This window comes from Macrobrachium rosenbergii, chromosome 48 (genome assembly GCF_040412425.1).
Source record: "Macrobrachium rosenbergii isolate ZJJX-2024 chromosome 48, ASM4041242v1, whole genome shotgun sequence".
Classification (NCBI taxonomy): Eukaryota; Metazoa; Arthropoda; class Malacostraca; order Decapoda; family Palaemonidae; genus Macrobrachium; species Macrobrachium rosenbergii.
Window position 1 is genome coordinate 39204243 of NC_089788.1, and position 26605 is coordinate 39230847.

A 26605-nucleotide genomic window follows, 5' to 3' on the forward strand; every position below is an offset into this window, starting at 1 on the left:
CTACCATTTATAATTGAATAATGCAAATGATTAGATGCTACGATTCCCCTACTTGGATTTTCGGTGGTGTGCAAGGAGAGAGTACATGTATTGATTGGTATTCTATCCGAGTAAAGTTAACTGTTCATAATAAATCATTTTATGAAGTTGAATATATTTACAGTATGGCATATATTTGTCACTTAACATTTACTATGCTTACTATCACCGTCGATATTCAAATTTTGCAAATGTTATTTGTTTGATGTCACGATTTTCACTTTAGATTTTGGATGGTGTACAGGGAAAGAGGAGATGTAATGTAAATAAATTTTATATATTTATTTTCTATGCAATTAAACGTCTGAACATTCCAGCTGATTTCCTATAAAGCTAACATTAAACGTCTGAACATTCCAGCTGATTTCCTATGAAGCCACCATTAAACATCTGAACATTCCAGCTGATTTCCTATGAAGCCACCATTAAACGTCTGAACATTCCAGCTGATTTCCTATAAAGCTAACATTAAACGTCTGAACATTCCAGCTGGTTTCCTATAAAGCTACCATTAAACGTCTGAACATTCCAGCTGATTTCCTATGAAGCCACCATTAAACGTCTGATCATTCCAGCTGATTTCCTATAAAGCTAACATTAAACGTCTGAACATTCCAGCTGATTTCCTATAAAGCTACCATTAAACGTCTGAACATTCCAGCTGATTTCCTATAAAGCTACCATTAAACGTCTGAACATTCCAGCTGATTTCCTATGAAGCCACCATTAAACGTCTGAACATTCCAGCTGATTTCCTATAAAGCTACCATTAAACGTCTGAACATTCCAGCTGATTTCCTATGAAACTACCATTAAACGTCTGAACATTCCAGCTGATTTCCTATAAAGCTACCATTAAACGTCTGCACATTCCAGCTGATTTCCTATGAAGTTACCATTAAATGTCTGAACATTCCAGCTGATTTCCTATAAAGCTACCATTAAACGTCTGAACATTCCAGCTGATTTCCTATAAAGCTACCATTAAACGTCTGAACATTCCAGCTGATTTCCTATGAAGCAACCATTAAATGTCTGAACATTCCAGCTGATTTCCTATGAAGCTACCATTAAACGTCTGCACATTCCAGCTGATTTCCTATGAAGCTACCATTAAACGTCTGCACATTCCAGCTGATTTCCTATGAAGCAACCATTAAACGTCTGAACATTCCAGCTGATTTCCTATGAAGCCACCATTAAACGTCTGATCATTCCAGCTGATTTCCTATAAAGCTACCATTAAACGTCTGCACATTCCAGCTGATTTCCTATAAAGCTACCATTAAACGTCTGCACATTCCAGCTGATTTCCTATGAAGCCACCATTAAACGTCTGATCATTCCAGCTGATTTCCTATAAAGCTAACATTAAACGTCTGAACATTCCAGCTGATTTCCTATAAAGCTACCATTAAACGTCTGAACATTCCAGCTGAACTATAAAGCTACCATTAAACGTCTGAACATTCCAGCTGATTTCTATGAAGCCACCATTAAACGTCTGAACATTCCAGCTGATTTCCTATAAAGCTACCATTAAACGCCTGAACATTCCAGCTGACTATGAAGCCACCATTAAACGTCTGAACATTCCAGCTGATTTCCTATGAAGCCACCATTAAACGTCTGAACATTCCAGCTGATTTCTATGAAGCCACCATTAAACGTCTGAACATTCCAGCTGATTTCCTATAAAGCTACCATTAAACGTCTGAACATTCCAGCTGATTTCCTATGAAGCCACCATTAAACGTCTGAACATTCCAGCTGATTTCCTATGAAGCCACCATTAAACGTCTGAACATTCCAGCTGATTTCCTATGAAGCCACCATTAAACGTCTGAACATTCCAGCTGATTTCCTATAAAGCTACCATTAAACGTCTGAACATTCCAGCTGATTTCCTATGAAGCCACCATTAAACGTCTGAACATTCCAGCTGATTTCCTATAAAGCTAACATTAAACGTCTGAACATTCCAGCTGATTTCCTATAAAGCTACCATTAAACGTCTGAACATTCCAGCTGATTTCTATAAAGCTACCATTAAACGTCTGAACATTCCAGCTGATTTCCTAAACAGCCATTAAACGTCTGAACATTCCAGCTGATTTCTATAAAGCTACCATTAAACGTCTGCACATTCCAGCTGATTTCCTATAAAGCTACCATTAAACGTCTGAACATTCCAGCTGATTTCCTATGAAGCTACCATTAAACGTCTGAACATTCCAGCTGATTTCCTATAAAGCTACCATTAAATCTGAAATTCCAGCTGATTTCCTATGAAGCTACCATTAAACGCCTGAACATTCCAGCTGATTTCCTATAAAGCTACCATTAAACGTCTGAACATTCCAGCTGATTTCCTATGAAGCTACCATTAAACGTCTGCACATTCCAGCTGATTTCCTATAAAGCTACCATTAAACGTCTGAACATTCCAGCTGATTTCCTGTGAAGCTAGCATTCATCATCAACGTGGTTTATGAAATTTTTCTGTTTTCAAACTTAAAAGGTAATTACTAGACTAGAACTTTGGGTCGGGGAATTAAAATGCTAATATTCCATTTGGTGAATAAATTGTTGACCTGGTTAATCTTTTTGCAATACCTGCGCAAAGTTTCTTATTCCTTTGCCCAGCAAATATCATAATTTAAGTTGACCATATGCCACCAATTATGGACTTTGAGCCAGGGAATTGAAATGCCAAAATTTCCTTTGGCGAATAAATTGTTCACCTGGTTAATCTTTGCATAATAGGCGTTCATACCTGAGTAGTATTTCGTCTGTTTCTCTGCCAGTAAATATAAGTGCAGTTGACCGGATGCCACCATTTATGAACTTTAGGTCAGGGAATTAAAATACCTAAGTTTCTTTGGAGAGTAAATGGTTGACCTACTTAATCTTTTTATAATACCTCGGCAATATTTCCATTTTTCTTTGCCCAGTAAATAATATAATTGCAGTTGACCGGATAACACCAATTATAAGATTAGGCCTAACAATACAGGTAATGATAAACTGCTTCCAGTTGAACGAAGCCACTAGTTATAGCTCTTTTTGTTTCTTTTGTACTAAATATCAGTTGTAAATATTACAGGAAATTGCGTCTCTACCAGCCGGGAGTTGTTTCTTAATTATATTCTTGATGTCATTGTGAAGTTAAATATTCTTTGAATGAAATAAATCTTTTATTGCCCTTCCAATACCTTTAAAAACAATTAAACTATTGCATTTTGCTTAATGATATTTTTACAAAATATTGAGTAAATCCCGTTATCAAAATTAAAACCTTTCGGTTTATAAACATTCCCTCCTGAGTCTGTGAGAGAGGTGTGAAATAATGAGCAGGAAGACAAGTACTGTACTGCTAGTTTATTGATGAAGCGAGCTGCTTATAAAGCGGGATGTGGACGCCTGCGTACTTTGCAGAGACCGCGGGTACAAAGATTTACAGGTGACCTGAGGTCAAACTAATTCTTTACAAAAACAGGACAGGTTCATACAGAAAACATAGTGATGAATAATGTCTGACACATAACATAAATAATCCGTTACTTGTACATAAAGCATGATTGTTTAGAAAGACAATAAATATACAATTTACAATTATGGTGATAAACATATATTCTGACCGACCCTACAGTAGGTTGATGTGAAGGTACCGCAGAAAACGGGATGTTCACTATAAAGAACGCGTTGAACGGGGACTTTACAATACTCCCCCCCAAGACGGAGGCAACGTCTGATCAAAGCAGGTATCTGCGCTTTCTGTTTAGTTTCTGGGTTTCCTGGGGACGCCCATGCCTCCTTCCTGCGCCCGGGGCTGTCCAAGGGGGTGCCACATCCTGCGGGAGGCTTTGGCGCCCACCTCCGTTGCCCTCCTCCAGGAATGCAGGTTTGAGACGATCTATAGATATCCAGTCTTCCTGCCCGTGGATGGCTATTCGGAATGCCTTCTTGTCCCTTTCCAGTACAAGGAAGGGTCCTCTATAGGGTCTAGTTAAGGGTGGGCGTACGACGTCGTCCCTGACGAAGACGTGGGTGGCGGAGGATAGCCTGGGGGGCATGAAGGGGGACATCCTGTCAGTGAATGTCCTTTGGCAGGGGGCGAATTTTCCAACCCTGTCACGGGGGCTCTGAGTCCCTATGTCATCCCTGTCCTCTGCGAGTTCCCCCAGGACTACCAGGGTCTCCCCGTAGACTTTTTCCGCTGAGAAGGGGTAGCCGTTGGCTCTTGGGGCAGTTCTCAACCTGAAGAGGACCCAGGGCAGCTGGTATTTCCAATTTTCGGAGGAGCAACGGGCCACGAGGGATGCCTTCAGAGACCTATGGAACCTTTCCACCATTCTGTTGGCTGCGGGGTTGTAGGTGGTGGTGCTGTGGTGAGTGGTCCCCATTAGGCGTGTCAGGGCGGTCCACAGCTCAGACAGGAAAGCGGGTCCCCTGTCTATTGTTATCTCGTCTGGGACACCGAACTGGCTGATCCAGCTGGAGAGGAGCACTTCCGCGCACGCACTGGAGGTGGCTTCTTCCATGGGCGTAGCTTTGGGCCACCTGGTGGAGCAGTCAACGACTGTCAGAAGGTATCTGGCTCCTCCTGGTGGGGGAAGAGGACCCACCACGTCGACATGGATGTGCCTGAAGCGTCTCTTTGGCTGGGGAAAAACGCCCACTCCTGATTCGGTGTGCCATACTACTTCGCTTGCTTGACACTGCATACACTGCCTTGCCCAGGCCGTCGCGTCTTTCTGTATGCCGTGCCAGACGAACTTCTCTGTCAGCAGTCTGGCTGTTGTCCTTCCAGAGGGGTGGGATAAGCCGTGGATGACGTCAAAGGCCAGCCAACGTCTGGAGGTGGGCACCAGGGGGCAGGGGCGTCTGGTATGACATTGCTCAGTAATGTTGATCCTCCTGAGCCGAAGGGCGCATCCTTCCACTTCAGCGATGTGACGGCTGTACGGTAGGCAGGGGTCTCAGGGTCAACAGCCTGTTCACGGGCGAGGTCCTTGTAGTCGATCCCGAGCTGTACTGAGTTGATCTCGATCCTCAAGAGGGCGTCAGCTACTGAGTTCTTCAGGCCGGGGAGTTATTTGATGATGCAGGTGAACTCCGCGATGGCTACGAAGTGCTGCTGCTGCCTAGAGGACCATGCATCCCCCAGCTTCGTGAGGGTGTGGACCAGCAGCTGGTGGTCAGTCCAAATTGTGAAGGGCGTCCCCTCCAGGAGGAACTTGAAGTGCCGCGCCACCTTGTATGCTGCGAAGAGTTCCCGGTCGAAGGTGCTGTAGCGGGACTCGGTGGGAGTTAGCCTCCTGCTGAAGAAGGCGATGGGCTGAGGGGTCCCCCTGATGACTTGCTCAAGGACAGCTCCGCAGGCGACGTTGCTGGCATCTGTTGTCAGCTGGAGGGGAGCGTTGGGGTCCTGGTGGGCCAAATATGTTGCTTTGGCGAGGGCAGCCTTCATCAGGGGGAAGGCCTTCTGCTGGTCGGGGCCCCACACTAAGGTCTTTGGATGTCCCTTGAGGACCTCCGTCAGGGGGGCCATGGTGCGAGCAATCCCCGGGATGAATCTTCTGTAGTAGTTGACCATCCCAAGGAATTCTTGTACAGCCCTGATGGAGGTAGGGGTGGAGAACTTCTCGATGACTTCGACCTTCGATGACATTGGGCAGACGCCCTCCGGGGATATCTCGTGGCCCAGGAACTCCACCTTCTCGACGCCGAAGGTGCACTTATCATGCCTGACGACGAGGCCACTTTCCTGCAGGTGCTGCAGGACCTTCCGGATGTGTCGCAGGTGTTCCTCCTGGGATCTGGAAAAGATTAGGATATCATTGACGTAGCAGACGCAGAAGTCTAGGTTCCCCAGGATGCTGTCCATCAACCTCTGGAAGGTCGCGCCCACATTCCTCAGGCCGAAGGTGGAGAAGGCGAAGATGTAGGACCCGAAGGGCGTGACGATGGTGGTTTTGGGGATGTCCTCCGGTGCCACTGGTACCTGAAAATAAGACTTTAAAAGATCCATTTTGGAGAATATTTTGGCTCTGTGGAAAGAGGCCGTCAGGTCCTGTATGTTCGGCAGAGGGTAGTGGTAGGGCTCTGTTGCAAGGTTCAGCCACCTGTAGTCGCCGCAGGGCCTCCAGGTGCCGTCTGCTTTCTGCACCATGTGAAGAGGGGAGGCCCACGGGCTGGGAGCCTTTCTGCATATGCCCATTCTTTCCATCTCAGTGAAGGCCTTTTTGGCCTCCTGAAGGCGCTGCTGGGGAAGCCATCAGAACCTTGCATGCGTCAGGGGCCCCTTCATCTTGATGTAGTGGTATATCCCATGTTTGGCAGGAGTCCTGGGCATCTGGCAGAGCTCGGGTTTGAAGACCTCTGGGAACTCCTTCAGGAGGGAACCTTACTGGTGGGGTGCGACGGAACAGATGGCGGGCTCCCTGGGACCCGACAACAATGGTAGGGACTGGCAGGACTCGGTGTCTAGCAGGCGTTTGCAGCCGACGTTGACTGCCAGTCCGAAGTGGGCGAGGAAGTACGCACCCAGGAGTGGGGTCCTGACGTCCACGACGATGAATTCCCAGCTGTACCTCCGGCCAAGGATGGAGATCGACAGGAGCTTGGTGCCATAGGAGAGGATGGGGGACCCGTTTGCGGCCATCAAGGAGGCAGTTGGGTCCGGCTGGCATCTGCGGTCCTCTCCTGAAGGTGGAAACACTGAATGCATCGCTCCAGTGTCAACCAACATCATCCTGCCAGAGATCGCGTCGCATACCTAGAACCCTAATGGTAAGGGGCCCCTGGGTGTTTCTGCTGCTGCTGCCATGGCGGCCTATGTGGTTGGCCGCCGCCTCCTCCTGTTTTTTGAAGGGAAGAAAGTGCAGGGGGCTTCGCACCTCCAGGCAGCTCTCCCAAACCTCCGGTGGTAATAGCAAAGCCCAGGCCCCTCCCTCTTCTACTAGTGGGACGGCCTTTTCTGCTCGATGGCATTGATGGGCTCCGTGGTGGGGTCCTCCGTCAGGAGGCAGTTAGCGGAGTGTGTGGGCCTGGCCACTCACTTGGCCACCTTCATGGAATCCATCAGCTGCTGCGCCACCCTGATTAGGTCCTCGACCGGCAGGGTATATGTGTCCGTGATCTGCCCACGGACCTCCGGCAGTAGGCTAGCTGCAGCAGGAAGATCTCCCTCAACAGGCTGTTTTCTTTGCACCTGCCGCTGCTGTCAGTCTCGAGGAGGAGGAGGAGGTTCTGGGGGGCATGCCACGCTTCCAAGAGGTTTCCCTCCCGCCAGGGGTTGAGGGCAAGGTCGAGGGCTCGGGCAGCTCTCTTGAAGTCCGGCAGGGAGCAGGTTTAGACGAGAGTGGATTTTAGTTCATGGAAGGTGGCAGGGCCCGACATCATCATCAATCAAGGGGCAATCTTCCTGTATATCTCCTCCAGGGGGACATTGATGGCGATGTCCGCCGTCAACACCTCGTCCATTAGGCCTGCTACCCTGAACTGCCCCTCGACTCTGTAGAACCAGGATGCTGCGTTCTCCCTGGTAAATGACAGCAGCCTTATGTTAAGGGCCGTCTTTGGTTGGTCCGTCAGGGGGGTCATTGCATGGGGCACAGGTACTGGTGTGGAGGTGCGTGTGGGAGTGGGTTGCAAGAGGGAGGTGTCTTCCTCTGAGAGGTTCGCGGTAATTTGTAGGTGGTTAGGAATGTCGGCATCCATGCTCATTTCGCACTCTCACTTGGAGTGTGAGGGAATACTCGTGCCAATACACGCTGGGGGAGCGTGCCATGTGGGTCCGCTAATGACGCTGGCGACCTGCCGATGAGGGTCGGTAAACGCCCGAACGCTTTGTTAGAGTGCTGTAGTTAGTCCGTTAGGGGTGTGGGTAAGGTTCACTGAGCCAAGACTTAGTCGCCGTTTGGGTCCGTTAATGGCTTCCAGGAACCACTGTGAGAGAGGTGCGAAATAATGAGCAGGAAGACAATTACTGCTAGTTTATTGATGAAGCGAGCTGCTTATAAAGCGGGATATGGACGTCTGCGTACTTCACAGAGACCGCAGGTACAAAGATTTACAGGTGACCTGATGTCAAACTAATTCTTTACAAAAATAGGACAGGTTCATATAGAAAACGTAGTGATCAATAATGTCTTACAGATAACATAAATAATTCGTTACTTGTGCATTAAGCATGATTGTTTAGAAAGGCAATAAATACACAATTTACAATTATGGTGATAAACATATTCTAATCGACCCTAGGTCGATGTGAAGGCACCACAGAAAACGGGATGTTCTCTATAGAGAACACGTTGAGCGGGGACTTTACAAGTCTTTCTCTGCCCACCTCGCAGCATGGCGTAGGTGTAACTCTTCCTACCTGCGCTTGAACAGACCTTCTCTTTCTTAGACCAAGGTTGGAACTGTCTTTTTTTTATTATTATTAAAAAAGATTCTAAAATGTTCAGGTCAATTTCATTGTTAACTCTTTCAACAACTTTGAAGTCTTTATATTCTATGTAGGTTTTGCATATTTTGGAGTGGTTTCTTATGTTGGAATGATCAGGGTTGGACAGCCCACTACCAGTTCCAAAACTAAGACCTGTATGTGCTTCATTGTGAACCCTCAGCAGCCTCCTCGTGCATCCAACATAGGTCCCACGATCACATCCTGGGCACATATACATAACTGTATACATGTTTACAACATTCGCACACAAAAGGAGGCTGTGACGGTCCTTAAAGTGAAGCATTGACCCGATCGTTAGTGGGTTTTTGGAACAAGTTTAAGGTCAACAGTGGGGAGAACTTTCTGAAATATATGCAGACATGTTGAAGAGGAAAAGTAACATACATTTTCATTTTTGGTGCAGTAAAGATCACACGAGGTGTATTTATTTTTTCGTCTAGCATTTTCCTTAGAGCCCTTGAAAACAACCAAGTTGGAAAGCAATTATCTTTAAAATATTTCGTTAGGAATAGAATTTCTTGATAGAAAGCAAACCAGTTTGATGTGTGAGTAAAAGCCCTGTGGAGTAGAGTTGAGAGAGCATTAATCTTGAATTTAAAAAAAAAAAGTTGTAAAAATTTATACCAAGTCCTACAAAAACACTCTTGCTAAAAACTCCAGTGTAAAAGCCCTTGTTATTCCTCGACACATTAAGGTCCAAAAAAGATAATCTATCGTCGGCCTCCTTTTCCAAAGTAAACTTTATATTGGCGTGTCTAAAATTGTTTCAGCCTTGAAAACGCGACTGGAAAGTACGCCGCATAAACGTCCGTCAATATACTATTTTATGTATAAGATGCCTGTCCTTCGCTTATCAGATATATACCGTATATATATATATATATATATATATATATATATATATATATATATATATATATATATATATATATATATATATATATATATATATATATATATATATATATATATATATATATATATATATATATATATATATATATATATATATATATATATATATATATATATATATATATATATATATATATATATATATATATATATATATATATATATATATATATATATATATATATATATATATATATATATATATATATATATATATATATATATATATATATATATATATATTGGGACTATATATATATATTCACAGATTTTTATATATATATATGGAATATATATAGTATATACACCATTTGGGGACTTGCCTATTCATTTTCTATGGAACATACAGTATATACACATATACACATTACTCACTGAAAATTCGCCAATTCACAGTATTTTTCACTGAGGGATATTCACTGATTACTGTATTTTCATCTCATTTTCATGACTAAATGCACTTCTTGTGATAAAACTATTAAAATATTCAGGCAGTGCTCTAGTTACGATAATTCGCCTTACGATCATTCGATTTTGCAATGGGGTAAGCCATTAATACCAATACGACAATATTTAGAAAATATTATTAAAAATTTCCCAGAGGGCGCAGGCAGCAGCGTACAATCAGGCAGTGAGAGAGACCAAATTACAATAGACCACCTTCTTTTCCTCCATCTCTTTATCCCGTCTTCTAGTTAACAAGGTAAAAGAGAATGATGAAAGTATTGTTAGTAACCTTATACTCTTGTGTAAATGCGTACAGCCGTAAACAACCGAACAAGAAACTGTTGTTTTGCTTATAACCAAATCGAATAACACCAGCCGTTTTGCTTATATTTCAACCATCATACAGTAATAAACAAATGCTGTAGTTATAGTACAAATAAAGTTAAGTAGAACAGAACTGATATAGTTTCACATTATACCCTTATTCGGTATGGATAAAAGATCAGCAAGGAAATATACTGATATATGTAAACTGCAAGTTGTAGCTGAAGCTGAGAAAACAATGTTCGAGCTGCAACATGGATGAAATTCGACCTTAATTAAAATTGAAGAGAAAGTATTTTAATCAAAACTACTGGGGATGAAAGAACACATTACTGCTATTTTCACGCCGATACACGATAAATACGTAAAGCTCGTAGTATGATGAAATCAAGTGAATAACGAACTAAATTTTGATTTTTTTTACACGAAACAAATGCCCCCAAACGGCCAATGTCATCTATTAACGAAAAAAATAGCTAAATCAATTTCACAACGAGACGTATTTAAGTTATATTTCGACTTAAACACTTCATATAACAAAAAATAAAATAACCTTGTTCATATAAATAAAGTATCTAGAGATTCATTTACGCTAAGTAGAAGCAAGAAAAGCGCTCTGAGCTGAGTTAAGCGAAATGAACTTACCGCGTAATCGATTTCCAAACCAAAACATTGATCTCTATGATCGCAGTTTATGGTACAAAAGCAATATAGGAATATATATATATATATACAATACATTATTGGATACAGTGAATTAAGGCATAAAATTTTCAAAGATCCAAGGAAAAGATGCATATTCGTTATGTTAATGTATGTGTAATAGCCTACGATATGTGAATATAGAGTACAGTTTAATGTAGGCTAGGTTACCGTATACGAAATACTATAAGAGGTGCAAAATAATGAACAGGAGAACGAGTACTGCTAGTTTATTCATGTTGTTGTTGTTTTAGATTTAGCTGGCTGCTTATAAAGCGGCGTGCGGACGTCATACATAGGAATACAATAGGATTCAGGTGACCCGAGGTCAATTACTCTCGGTATTAATTATAATGGAAAAATGCAAGTAACATAAAAGGTAAGTTAACAAGAATTGACATAACAACATTCTAACACATGTGCAAAGAAAACATATTCAAATGAATTAGTAATAAATACATATTTACACAGGAAAAATATGGCTAATTTCGCTTGACCCAATCTTGTAGGAGCGTCATCGTAGAAAATGGCCGGTTCACCATAGAAAACCCGCTTAGCGGTTTAGCGGGTACTTTACAATACCTTAGTGTAGGCTAAGCTAATTCTTGCTTGTTATTCAATTTCTCTTTGTATTGAATTATCATAACTCACTCTGCATGAACCTTTGGAATATATATATATATATATATATATATATATATATATATATATATATATATATATATATATATATATATATATATGTATATATATATATATATATATATATATATATATATATATATATATATATATATATATATATATATATATATATATATAATTCTAATAGCCACAATGCCCTCTTAACTTCTTGAATTCTTTGGCATTTTTTTTGGATATGCTTGTAATGAAAAAGCCGTGACATCCAAACACAAGAAATTGAAGAGACTTGTGATTTGCCGGTCGCTGGAGACGAACCAGGTCACCTTAACCACAAGGAGGTCACGTTGCCGACCTGACCACGTGGTCAGGTCGGCAACGTGACCTCTGCGGTTAAGGTGACCCGGGTTCATCTCCGCGACCGGCAAATCACAAGTCTCTTCAATTTCTTGTGTTTGGATGTCACGGCTTCATGGTTACAAGCATATCCAAAAAGCAAGAATTCGAGAATTAAGAGGGCATTAATTATTAGAATTACATATGTGTCTGGTAAAAGTGACCAGTATATTCTACATATATATATATATATATATATATATATATATATATATATATATATATATATATATATATATATATATATATATATATATTATATATATATATATATATATGTTACCGAATTTATAATATACATATATACAAGAACTCAGAACTACAGTGCGCATTCTTAACCCACAAAGCCAACAAACGACCCTTTAACAAATCACCGTTGAACTCAGGTATTTGTATTTAGAATTGTATCTACCTCTGCCATGTTTTAAATAATGCCATATTTGAATGAAATTTTATCACATCATGATTCATATACAGGCATTAAGCTAAAAACGTCCTTTAATATCCAATTTGCTCTACCTCGGAAGTAAAATATTTTCATATATGTTACCAAAGGGAAGTTTTTTAGTTGATAATAAGTTCGTCGTCCCGTGGGCTCGAACCAGTGAAGGAAAGAACTCAGAACTACAGTGACGCCTTAACCCACAAAGCCAACAAGTGAGGTATAAGTTATTACCGACCCTCACCTACAAATCACCGTTGAACTCAGGTATTTGTATTTAGAATTGGTATCAACCCACCTCTGCCATGCTAACCTTGTAGTGCGTTTGTCGCACGTAGCCATATTATGAATGAAATTTTATCACATCACCGTGATTCATATACAGGCATTAAGCTAAAAACGTCCTTTAATATCCAATTTGCTCTACCTCGGAAGTAAAATATTTTCATATATGTTACCAAAGGGGAATTTTTTAGTTGATAATAAGTTCGTCGTCCCGTGGGCTCGAACCAGTGAAGGAAAAGAACTCAGGACTACAGTGACGCCTTAACCCACAAAGCCAACAAGTGAGGTATAAGTTATTACCGACCCTCACCTACAAATCACCGTCGAACTCAGGTATTTGTATTTAGAATCGGTATCAACCCACCTCTTCCATGCTAACCTTGTAGTGCGTTTGTCGCACGTAGCCATATTATGAATGAAATTTTATCACATCTCCGTGATTCACATACAAGCATTAAGCTACAAACATCCTTTAATATCCAATTCGCTCTACATTGGAAATAATATATTTTCATATATGTTACCGAAGGGGAATTTTTTAGTTGATAATAAGTTCGTCGTCCCGTGGGCTCGAACCAGTGAAGGAAAAGAACTCAGGACTACAGTGACGCCTTAACCCACAAAGCCAACAAGTGAGGTATAAGTTATTACCGACCCTCACCTACAAATCACCATCGAACTCAGGTATTTGTATTTAGAATCGGTATCAACCCACCTCTGCCATGCTAACCTTGTAGTGCGTTTGTCGCATGTAGCCATATTATGAATGAAATTTTATCACATCTCCGTGATTCACATACAAGCATTAAGCTACAAACATCCTTTAATATCCAATTCGCTCTACCTTGGAAATAATATATTTTCATATATGTTACCGAAGGGGAATTTTTTAGTTGATAATAAGTTCGTCGTCCCGTGGGCTCGAACCAGTGAAGGACAAGAACTCAGGACTACAGTGACGCCTTAACCCACAAAGCCAACAAGTGAGGTATTAGTTATTACCGACCCTCACCTACAAATCACCGTCGAACTCAGGTATTTGTATTTAGAATCGGTATCAACCCCGTGAACGGAAAATTCCCAGTGGGAAAATTGCCAGGCGGAAAATTGCCATGCGGAAAATTGCCAGCAAGGAAAATTTCCATGCAGAATATTGCCAGGCGGAAGATTGCCATTGCCTATTCAATCATATAAAGTCATACCTAAATGAAGAAATTTTTTTTTTTAACCAAAAGTATAGTACTGTACTTTCTGATAGATGAATGAATAAAAATGAGAGTAAGGTTTTGAAATAAAACACATTACATCATAATATAATTGATCAAATTCAGTAAAATTGAAATATAACACATTACATTATATAATTAAACAAAATCAAAATGTTAAGAAATATAAAAAAATAGAAAAAAATTTTTTAAATGAGTGAAGGTTATATGCAACAGCTCGAAGAAATGAGATTTTACGATCTTCACTATACTGCCCAACAGTTCTCTTCAGTTTATCATTGACATCTTTATATTTTCTTTGATAACGAATCTCATCTCCTCTTTCAAATTGTAGAATTTTTGTATGCACTAATATTTCCTCCTTCTTTAAAAATTCAATGCATTTCCAGATATTAGGATGACATTGTGAAATATTTTGGAAAAAGGCATTGTTGAACGCTTCGATGCTGTTGTTGGTACGTGGCATGCAGTGCTCTACTCTGGAATGAACATTCCACATAAGAATCGGGAATAACGGTGTTGATCTCCTCCTATTGTTACCCCTTCCTCTCATAACACCAATGTACGTCAATTCAAAATAAGATAGAAATTCTTCAGGTATGTCTTCATCTTCCGATAGCTCTTCAAAACCTGAAACAACATCATGACACGGGAGGAAAGCCAAAGCAGAAAAACATCGTAACTTTAAACTGAAGCTGCTTTCATTGTGATACCGATTTTTGTAACCAAGGTTGTTCACAAGCCTTCTATAGTTTGCCTGGCAGAAGTGGAAAAAACATCCAGTGTGGTCTGTTTGGGAAAAACACTCTTTAGTCCATTTATCGAAGCTTTTTCAAAGTCACTCATAACCGTGTGGGGTTCTAGTTGTACTAAATTCTAAGTATATTAAACAGATTTTCATATGTACGTTCACTTTTGTTGGGAAGAAATGCAAAAGCACGTGGAAAACTAGAATTTTCAACTTGGACATGAATTGTAAAAAGCTGGAAATATATATCAGGTGACACTTTGAACGTTCCATCCATAGCCCAGTTTTTATATTTTCTTAAATCCTCAATCCCATCATTCGTGATAAATAATAAGATTCGATTTTCATCGTCGACTCCAGAATCATACTGGAGGAATTTCTCACCAGAATTAAGATTTTGAAATTCGGATGGAATTACAAATCCTGTCCTTTCAGAAGGAATTGGTGGGGTACAAGACGTTTCCTGTTTCCAATGCCTAACATTCCTACTTACATGTTGCAAATTTTGGAGCTCAGCGCGTGCACAGTCATCTAAAGATGATAAGCACTCCGCAACCAAAGAACGAGTAGGACGACCTGAAGTCATTGCTTCTTTTTTCAGCTCTTGAATGGCTGCCTTGGCTTCTACTTTGCTCTTGGCGGCACTGTGATTGTGTTCATTAACATGTTTCAAAATTTCGTAATCATGGTTCTTTGATTTTGAATGTAGTCTTGCTGGACATGATTTCTGTTTTCTTAATGCACATTCCCAATAGATTTTTGTTACTTCCTTGTTTCTTCCGTTGAGATGATACATAAATTGTAGTTCATCAATGAGAATATCCTTTCCACGTTCACTTGTTATGAAAGCAGCCATTATGGGTACAGACTTCAGAGAATACTGAAATAGTATATGTCTTTTTCTTAAAAAAAGGTTAGAACGAATTTCTTCTCTTGGTAAGCAAATAGATATAAACAAAATGAGAAATGGTAGTTTGGGTAAGAATGGACAATTATGAAAGGAGACATGATAGTTTGGGTAAGAATGAAAAATTTATAAAATTGAAAGGAGAAATGGTAGTTTAGGTAAGAATGAACAATTATGAAAGGAGAAATGAAAAGAAATCTTTAGTTTGCCAATGGCAATCTTCCGCCTGGAAATATTCTGCATGGAAATTTTTGTTGCTGGCAATTTTCCGCATGGCAATTTTCCGCCTGGCAATTTTCCCACTGGGAGTTTTCCTATTGCCATCAACCCACCTCTGCCATGCTAACCTTGTAATGTGTTTGTTGTGTGATAAAATTTCATTCATAATATGGCTACATTCCAATGCCTTATGGACACCATCTTGGGTGACCTACCTTTCTGCGTTTGCTACGTAGGCGACATCCTGATCTTCTCCAGGTCCCTGGAGGAACACCTGCACCACGTCTGGGCTGTGCTGAAGTGCCTGCAGGAGAACAGCTTGGTTGTCAGGTTCGACAAGTGTACCTTTGGAGCAGAAAAGGTAGACTTCCTGGGCCATGAGATATCCCTAGCAGGTGTCTGCCCCATGGCCTCCAAGCTGAACACAATAAAGAAGTTCCCAACGCCAAAAACCATCAAGTCCCTACAGGAGTTCCTCGGCATGGTCAGCTACTACCGTCGCTTCATACCAGACATCGCCTGCATCATGTATCCCCTGACCGCAGTCCTGAAGGGGAAGCCAAAAGCACTGGTGTGGGCAGCTCCGCAGCAACAGGTGTTCGAAAAGACGAAGGCAGCCCTCACCAAAGCCACCACATTAACACATCACGACCCCACTGCCTCCCTGAGACTTACCACCAACGCCAGCAACATCGCTGGCAGGGCAGTGCTGGAACAGGTGTTAGACGGCTCCCCACACCCGCTGGCCTTTTTCGGTCGTAAGTTAACACCGCCGGAGATCCGCTACAGCACATTCGACAGGGAGCTGCTGGCAATCTACCAAGCCTTGCGGCACTTCAAGTACCTCTTGGACGGCACCCCTTTTACCATCCTCACAGACCACAAGCCTTTAGTACATGCATTCACGAAGGTGGGAGATGCATGGTCTGTGAGGCAGCAGCGGCACTTGGCCCTATCTCCGAGTTCGTTTGCACCATTAGCTAGGTCCCCAGCAGGAAGAACCCAGTAGCTGACGCCCTATCAAGGCTCGATATAAATTCTGTCCACCTTGGCATAGACTACGAGGACCTGGTGAAGGAACAGGCCACAGACCCGGAAACAGCAGCCTACCGCACGGCACTCACCGCACTGAAATGGGAGGACATGCCGATAGGAGGATCCAGTTCAACACTTCTCTGTGACACCAGCCCATGCCCCCTGATCCCCGCATCCAGGAGAAAGCAGATGTTTGATGTCATCCACAGCCTGTCCCATCCATCAGACCGAACAACGGTGGGCCTGATGACAGAGAGGTTCGTGTGGCACGTTATCAGGAAGGATGTTCGGCAGCGGGCGAAGAACTTCACACCGTGCCAAACAAGTAAAGTCACCCGGCACACGGAATCAGGCATCAGAGAATTCCCTCAACCACGTCGGTGCTTCGATCACATCCATAAAGACGTCATAGGTCCTCTGCTGCAATCAGGGAGCGCCAGATACCTCCTGACGGTCATAGACCGTTCCACACAGTAGCCGGAAGCAACCCCAATGGCGGAAGCATCAACGAGCACCTGTGCAGAGGCCCTCCTGGTGAGTTGGATCAGCCGATTTGGTGTGCCTGACAGCATAACTATGGACAGGGGCCCAGCATTCTTGTTGGAGCTCTGGGTTGCCCTGGCACGCCTGATGGGGACAACTCTCCACAGTACGACGGCATATAACCCCGCAGCCAACGGCATGGTGGAAAGGGCCCATCGTTCGTTGCAGGCAGCTCTGATGGCACGCTGCATCGACGACAATTGGAAGGCCCAGCTCCCCTGGGTCCTTACTGGTCTCCGCACCACACCGAGGGCAGACGGCGACGTATCTTCCGCAGAGAAAGTCTATGGTGAAACACTAGCCGTTCCGGGAGAGTTCTTCCCCACGGCACAGGACGACGTAGATACCTGCCTTCCAAGGCTGAAGGAAGTGGCACAGAAGTTCGCACCCTGCCAAAAGACTTTCACGGACAGGACCCACGTCTGCAGCTCTGGGGGCCTGGATACCTGCACCCACGTCTTCATCAGGATCGACGCCCACCGCCCACCCTTGACCAGACCATACAGGGGCCCATACCGTATCATTAGCAGATCATCCAAGGCCTATCTCGTCAACATCCACAGGCGTGAAGACTGGGTTTCTGTAGACCGGCTGAAACCAGCTTTCCTGTTAGACAGCGAAACTCAGGAAGAAACCAGCAGGAGCCCCAGAATTCCTCCACAAAATGTGGCTGCAGATGATCCCGTTGCCGCCAGGTGATTCAGCAGTCGAAGCCACCCTACATCCGCAGGTATCAAGAACTCGCGGCCTGCTCCTGCTCCCAAAGCGATTCCGTGATTGATTTTTTCAGATATCTTCCAATCATTGCTTTTGTAATTATTGTCTTGGTGGGAGGAGTACTTGTAAAGACATCAGACGTCTTCGTTTTCGCATCAATCACATCATGCATTGCATTTCTTAATGTGTCAAGACTCTCATGTAAATATTCATGTGTAGAATTTTCTGGCCTTTCTGCCGATATGTATTTCATCATTGTACATTTATTATGTCTTTCATAATTGCTATTTGTTTGTCTGTCAACAAACAAATTGCTCAGAGTGCAGGTCACGGCGATCGGAGGTTGGGCACCACTCTTCCGTCCGCACTCTGCCATGTATACCTGTGCTCAGGTAATAAATACCTTTCTTGTTAATACTCAGTTGACCTTTATAGACAATATATATATACATATACACACATATATATATATATATATATATATATATATATATATATATATATATATATATATACATATAAATTTTTATATATATATTTATATACATATTTAAATATATATATATATATATATATATATATATATATATATTATATATATATATATATATATATATATATATATGATGAGCTGTTTTAGATGGTCGGTAGAGCAGCAGCCTAGGACTTCATAGAGGTCTGTGGCGTGGGTTCAAATCCGCAGCCGACCAGTCAGAGAGGCGGACACTTTGCTATCCGTGTGGACACCCTGGGATTATTTATGTAATCAACGGATAGGTTTGCTGAAAGCAAATGGGTGTTACAGACTAATACACACATAAACAAAGCCACTTCAACATCTTCTAAAAACATAACAGACACCTCACATGTCTCCAACTGTCGACCTAACTGCCCAGTTCTCCTCGCTGCTGGGAGAAAGGGAGCTGGGGATTTGGTACGATACATGTACACATTCATTACCGGGGTCTAAGCGATGTCAGGCAGGGCAGCCGATCGAGGCTAAGGCCTACCCCAACGCCAAATCAAAATCCTTCAAAAAGAAGGCATCGTGTTTACCCCATAGTTGGCCTTTCTTGTCTTCACAGTACATATACACATATATATATATACATATCCATATACACATATATATACCATTTAAATATACATACATAATATATATATATATATATATATATATATATATATATATATATATATATATATATATATATATATATATATATATATATATATATATATATATATATATATATATATATATATATATATATATATATATATATATATATATATACTCATATATACACACATATATACATACAGTATATATATATACATATATACAGTAATACCCCGAACTTGCAGGATTCGAGTTGCGCTAATTCACAGACACATGAATTTTTCATTGGAACCTAACTTATTGATATACACGAGTTTTTCAGACACGCGAACATGTGCAAATACTGAGAAACCCTGCAAAAGTGTTTATGTTTAATTTCTTATGTGATTTATAAGTTTTCAAGCCTTTATGTGTAAGTTAAATAACATTAAATATTAAAAGTAATAATTTCTCTCTCCCTCTCTCTCTCTCTCTCTCTCTCTCTTACTGAGATGAGAGAATTTTTATGGATCATGTATACAGGTATGTTTGTTTTGCATGATAAATAAATTTTTTACCTAATAATAAGTACTAATTTTAAAATAATAATAATAATAATAATAATAATAATAATAATAATAATAATAATAATAATATAACTGTAATTACAAAATTCTTATTATTTTAAACAGACAAATTCTTTCCCTCATCTTTTGTAAGAAGCTCGAAGGCAAAAGCTTTAAGAGGTGCAAAAAAATGAGCAGGTAAAAGAGTACTGCTGATTTGTTCATGATCTAGGCGGTTTATATAGCGGCAGACTGACATCGTGTCGCGGAATACAATGGGAGCATAAGTGACCTGAGGTCAATAATAATTAACAATAAATACAGTGAACGAGTACACTTATAATGTGCAAATAGACAGAACTGAAATTGAATACAATCTTGATGCCTGTGAAAGAAGAAATACACGATACACAATTGACAACAGGTAAACAATTATATACATAGTTTAAATGATTGAATTTGAGTGACCTGGCACGTTAGGCGTGACTAATTGTAGAGGTAAAGAAAATGGGACATCTCCTCAGAAAACTTGCTCAGCAGACGCTTTACAAACAACACGTTCAGCAGAGACTTCACACATGACTTTACAGACGACTTTACAAATACTACCCCCCCAAGACGTGGGTAACGTCTGATTAGTCAGCGTATCTGCTGGAGCGCTAAAGGTGCCACGGCTGCGTGAGGACAATGGGGAACGCCCTGTGTGTGGGGGTGCCTGACTGCGGGTGTGGGTTGGCTTTTTCGGGGGCGGCTGCACGCCCGCTTTTTACGAGGGCCCGGCTGCGGCGAAGGCTGACCAGGCGGAGGGTGCGATGAGGTGACGTCTGTGTCCTCCTCCAGGAGGGCGGGCTTGACCCGGTCTATTGACACCCAGTCGTTCCTCCCGTGAAGTGCGAGCAGGAACGCCTTGTTGTCCTGCTCCAGCACGTGGACGGGGCGCCGTCAGCCCTGGGGGTGGTTCTCAGCCCGAGGAGGACCCACGGCAGCTGGTACTTCCGGTCCTCGGCGGTGCAGCAGGCCATAAGGGACGCCTTCAGTGACCTGTGAAACCGCTTGACCAAGCCATTGGCTGCTGGGTTGTAGGCCGTGGTGGTGTGATGCGCTGTCCCCAGCAGCCGAGCCAGGGCGGACCACAATTCGGTTGTGATGTGGTCTGGGAAGCCGAAGCGGCTGATCCAACTGGAGAGTAGGGCCTTGGCACATGCACTGGCGGTGGCTTCTTGCATTGGCGTCACTTCGGGCCATCTCGTTGAGTGGTCTACCACCGTCAGGAGATATCTGGACCCGCCTGATGGGGGAAGGAGCCCGATGGCGTCGATGTGAATGTGGCCAAAGCGCCGCTCTGTTTGCCGGAACTCGCCTATCTCGGACTTGGTGTGACGCCCCACCTTGCTGGTTTGGCACTGCAGGCACTGCCTCTCCCAGGTCCTTGCGTCTGTCTGCACTCCGTGCTAGACAAACTTTTCTGACAGCAGCTTGGCTGTCGTCCTGCTGGAGGGGTGTGAGAAGCCGTGGATGACGTTGAATACCTGGCGGCCGGTACTGACGTCGCAGAGGAGACTTGGGTCCCCGGGGGCGAGGGGCACGTCCCTCCACTTCAGGGGTCTCTGGGTAGGCGGTCTGCTCCCTGGCGAGGTCTTCGTAGTTGATCCCGAGCTGCACCTCGTTTAGCTCGACTCTGGAGAGGGTGTCTGCCACAGGGTTCTTCCTGCCGGGGAGGTACTTGACGGAGCAGGTGAACTCGGCGATAGCCGAGAGATGCCGCTGCTGCCTGGAAGACCATGCGTCACCCTGCTTGGTGAAGGCGTGTACCAGCGACTGGTGGTCCGTGTAGATTGTGAAGGGCGTGCCCTCCAGGAGGAACTTGAAGTGCGGGACTGCACGGTACACTGCGCAGTTCCCTGTCGAAGGTGCTGTAGCGGGCCTCTGCGGGGTTGAACTTCTTGCTGAAGAAGGCGATGGGCTGGGGAGATCCGTCGATGACCTGCTCCAGGACAGCACCACAGGCGACGTTGCTGGTGTCCGTCGTCAGCTGGAGGTGGGCGCTGGGATCCTGGTGAGCCAAGGCGGTTGCCTCGGCAAGGTTGGCCTTCGTCAGGGAGAAGGCCTGCTGCTGGCTGGGTCCCCACAACAAGGACTTTGGTTGGCCTTTCAGAGTTTCCATCAGGGGGGCTGTGGTGTGCGCAATCCCGGGGATGAACCGCCTGTAGTAGTCCACCATCCCGAGGAACTCCTGGAGGGCCTTGACGGAGGTGGGGACGGGGAACCTGGTGACAGCTGCAACTTTGGATGTGAGCGGGCGGACACTAGCAGACGCAGAACTTCAGGTCACCCAGGATGCTGTCCATGAGCCGCTGTAAAGTCGCCCCGGCGTTCCTCAGGCCGAAGGTGGAGAAGGCTAACACGTAGGACCCGAAAGGTGTGATGATGGCGGTCTTTAGTATGTCCTCTGGCGTGACTGGTACCTGAAAATAGGATTTCAAGAGATCCAACTTAGTGAATATTTTAGCCCCATGAAAGGAAGCCGTGAGGTCCTGCATATTTGGCAGGGGGTAATGGTCAGGTTCCGTTGCAAGGTTAAGCCACCTGTAGTCGCCGCAGGGTCTCCAGGAGCTGTCTGGTTTCTGCACCATGTGGAGGGGGGAGGCCCATGGGCTGGAGGCCTTCTTGCATATTCCCATCCGCTCCATTTCGGTGAATGCATTCTTGGCCTCCTGAAGGCGCTGTGGGGGAAGTCTCCGGAACCTCGCATGTGCAGGGGGGCCCTTTGTTTTTATGTGATGGTAGATGCCATGTTTGGCTTGAGGCCTGGGGACTTGGTGGAGCTCGGGCCTGAACACATCCGGGAACTCCGTTAACAGCTGTGAGTACTGGTGGGGGGCAGCGGAGCAGATGGTGGGCGCCTTGGGTCTCGTTGCCAACGGGAGGGACTGGCAGGGGTCAGTGTTGAGGAGGAGCTTCCGACCGACGTCGACTGCCAGCCCAAAGTGGGCAAGGAAATCCGCACCCAGGAGCGGGGTCCTTATGTCCGTGACGACGAAGTCCCAGGAATATCTCCGGCCAAGGATGGAGATTGACAGGGGCCTGGTGCCGTAGGAAAAGATGGGGGACCCGTTGGCGGCCGTCAGGGAGGTAGTCGAGTCCGGTTCTCGCTTGAGGTCCTCTCTGGATGCTGGGAAGATTGATCTAACGGCCCCTGTGTCGACCAGCATCATCCTGCTGGAGACGGTGTCGCGGACGTAGAAGCCTACTGGTTCTGGGCCCCTGGGTTCTTCTGCTGCCATGGCGGCCTGTCCTGCTGGCCGCTGCCTCCCCCGTTTTTTGAATGGGTGAATGAACAGGGCGGCAGGCAGTTCCGGGCATCCTTGCCAAACCGCCTGTGGTAGTGGCAAAGACCAGGGGAATTCCACCTGTTGTGGGGCGCTGGGTGCTCCTGGTGACGATGTTGTCCTCCTGCTCTGCACCTTCCTCCTGCTGGATGGTGCTGACTGGTAGTGCAGGCGCTGGTACCTGCTTTGTTGCCTTCACAGAGTCCATCAGGTGCTGTGCTGTGCAGATCAGGACCTTGAGGGCCATGGCGTAGGGCCAGGGATTTCCGTGCGGACCTCCGGGAGGAGCTGACGAAGGAGGAGCTCCCGTGACAGGCTTATTTCGTGTTGTTTTCCGCTGCTGTCAGTGTCTGGGAGGGTGAGGAGGTCCTGAATCGTGCCCCATGACTCCATGACACTCTGATCCTGCCGCAGGCTGACGGTGAGGTCGAGGGCATGGGCGGCTCACTCGGCGACCAGCAGGGAGCATGTCTTGAGGAGGGACTTCTTCAGGAGGTGGTAGGTGAGGGGGTGTGCGGCGGACACCCACGGGATGAGCTTCCTGTAGATCTCCTCCGGCAGGGTGTTGAGAACTGTGTCTGCCTGCAGCACCTCATCGTTGAGTTCCGCCAGCCTGAACTGGCTCTCGACCCTGTACACCCATGCTGATGGGTTCCCCTGTGTGAACAGTGGCAGTTTTAAGGACAGGGCGGCCCTTGGTTGTCCTGCCGGGTAGGGGAGAGTGCGGGGCTCGGGCAGGGGTGTGGAGGAGTGTGAGAGCCTCGGCGCGGGGGTGGGCACAGGTGATGTGGGAGGGAGGTAGACATCCGAATCCGCGAGGTTAGAGGTTAATTGCACAAGGGAGGGGATGTCCACGTCCTTGCTCGCTCTTTGCCCTCTTAACTGGAGTGGGGTACTCGCGTCAAAAGGCACTTGGAAGCGCGCCGTGTGAGTCCGCTAATGGCGCTGGTGATTTTGCTGACGAGAGTCAGCATGCCCAAACGCTGGTTACAGTGCCGTAATTAGTCCGCTAAGGGCGTGAGTAAGTTCCTGAGGCCAAGACTGAGTTGCCGTATGGGTCCGCTAATGGCTCCGGGAACCACTCTGGGGTCACCACTTTAAGAGGTGCAAAAAAAAAAAACCAGCAGGTAAAAGAGAACTGCTGATTTATTCATGATCCAGGCGGTTTATATAGCGGCAGACTGACGTCGTGTCGCGGAATACAATGGGAGCATAAGTGACCTGAGGTAGATAATAATTAACAATAAATACAGCGAACAAGTACACTTTACAATGTGAAAATAGACAGAACTGAAATTGAATACAATCTTGATGCCTGTGAAAGAAGAAATACATGATACACAATTGACAACAGGTAAACAATTATATATATAGTTTAAATGATTGAATTTGCGTGACCTGGCGCATTAGGCATGACTCATTAAGATTCCTCATTGGGTGGGTTGGTATCGTTCTCAGCTAGCACTTTGCTGGACCCGCTATTGATTCTCTGACCGGCCAATGAAGAATTAGAGAAATTTATTTCTGGTGATAGAAATTCATTTCTCGTTATAATGTTGTTCGGATTCTACAATAAACTGTAGGTCCCGTTGCTAGGTAACCAATTGGTTCTTAGCTACGTAAAATAAATCTAATCCTTCGGGCCAGCCCTAGGAGAGCTGTTAATCAGCTCAGTGGTCTGGTTAAACTAAGGTATACTTAACTTCACGCCATTAATTCATAAATAATTTACCTTGATATTTCAAGTAAGGACAATCTCTCTCTCTCTCTCTCTCTCTCTCTCTCTCTCTCTCTCTCTCTCTCTCTCTCTCTCTCTCTCGTGTGTTATTCTCTCAGTCTCCGTAATAATTGATAAATAATTTCACTTACTTAAATAAGGACAACACATACCTCTCTCTCTCTCTCTCTCTCTCTCTCTCTCTCTCTCTCTCTCTCTCTCTCGTTCATAGTTAGCGCTCACACATTTTTGCAACTTATTGTTTCTCTGTACGTCTTTACCTGTACAGTAGATAGTTTAAATTGAACTAATTTTACCTGTACCGTCTACGAAGTGTAAATAAGCTGGCAAATACGTTCTAAAACATAGAGACATAATAACTAAGAGTTGTATTAGTCAAAATAAAAAACACTGTTTGTTCATGGAAAAGCATTTCAGAGCAAAGAGAAAGAGACGTAGAATGAAGTTATTAAAAAGAGGTTGCGAAGACTTCTAAAAATAGATCGGTCGGAAGGGGAGAAAGACAGAAATTCTCTTCCAACTCTCTATTTTTATGTCAACCATTTATTTCTTTTTTAAGGGTAATGTATTTAGCTAATTTTAAATGAAATTACAGTAACTTTAATTTCATTTAAAAGTTAACTTTATTATTTGGGAGCATGATTAGGGTCATATTTAGTGTTTAAACTTGTGAGAGGTGCTAAAAAGAGAGCAGGTGGACATTTACTGCTACTTTATTGAGAGAGCAGGCCACTTATAAAGCGGCGTGTGGACGTCAGTACAAAGACATACATGGAACACAGCTGATCCGAGGTCAGTTGTTCTCAATGTGAAACAGGACAGGTAAATACAAATAACATGTCAAAAATAAATTACAAGAATGGACACAATATTGCTCTGACACATGTACAACATAAAAGGGCACAAATGGATGAATAACAGATACACATTTACATAAATAAAACATGGCTAATTAGCCTGACCTAAGTTCATGGGAAAGGCACCGTAGAAAATGGGAGGTTCACCAGAGAAAACCCGTTGAGCTGGGACTTTTCAATACTCCCCCCAGAAATGTCGGTAACGTCTGATTAAAGTAAGTATCTGCTGGGGCGCTGGAGAGTGCAGTGGCTTTGCGATGTCACCTGGGGTTGCGGGGTGGGGAGCAGCTGGCTGCAGTGCTGTCTGGGTCCAGGGCCTTCCGGAGGTGGCCGTGCAACTTTCTTGTGAGCAGGGTGGGCTGCGGGGGCGATGACTCCTGTGGAGGGCGCTGAGGGGTGTTGTCGATGTTCTCCTCCAACAGTGCGGGCTTGAGGCGGTCTATTGACACCCAGTCGTCCTTCCCGCAGATGGCCAGCCGGAATGCTTTATTGTTTCTCTGCAGCACATGGAAGGGCCCCCTGTAGGGCCTGGTTAAGGGCGGCGAACGGCATCATTCCTGATGAAGACGTGGGCGGTGGAGGACCGGCCGGGAGGTGTGAAAGGCGTCATCCTGTCAGTATACGTCCGCTGGCAGGGGGCGAACTTTCCGACCATGTCACGGAGCCTCTGGACTGTTAGGTTGTGGCAATTCCCCGTGATGAACTCGCCTGGGACTATGAGAGACTCCCTGTAGACTTTTTCTGCTGCGGACGGGTCGCCGTTGGCTCTGGGGGTGGTCCTCAGCCCGAGGAGGACCCAGGGCAACTGGTACTTCCAATCTTCGGCGGTACAGAGGGGCATGAGGGATGCCTTCATGGATCTGTGGAATCTTTCCACCAATCCGTTGGCTGCAGGGTTGTAGGCGGTGGTGCTGTGGTGAGTGGTCCCCTGCAGGAGTGCCAGGGTGGAC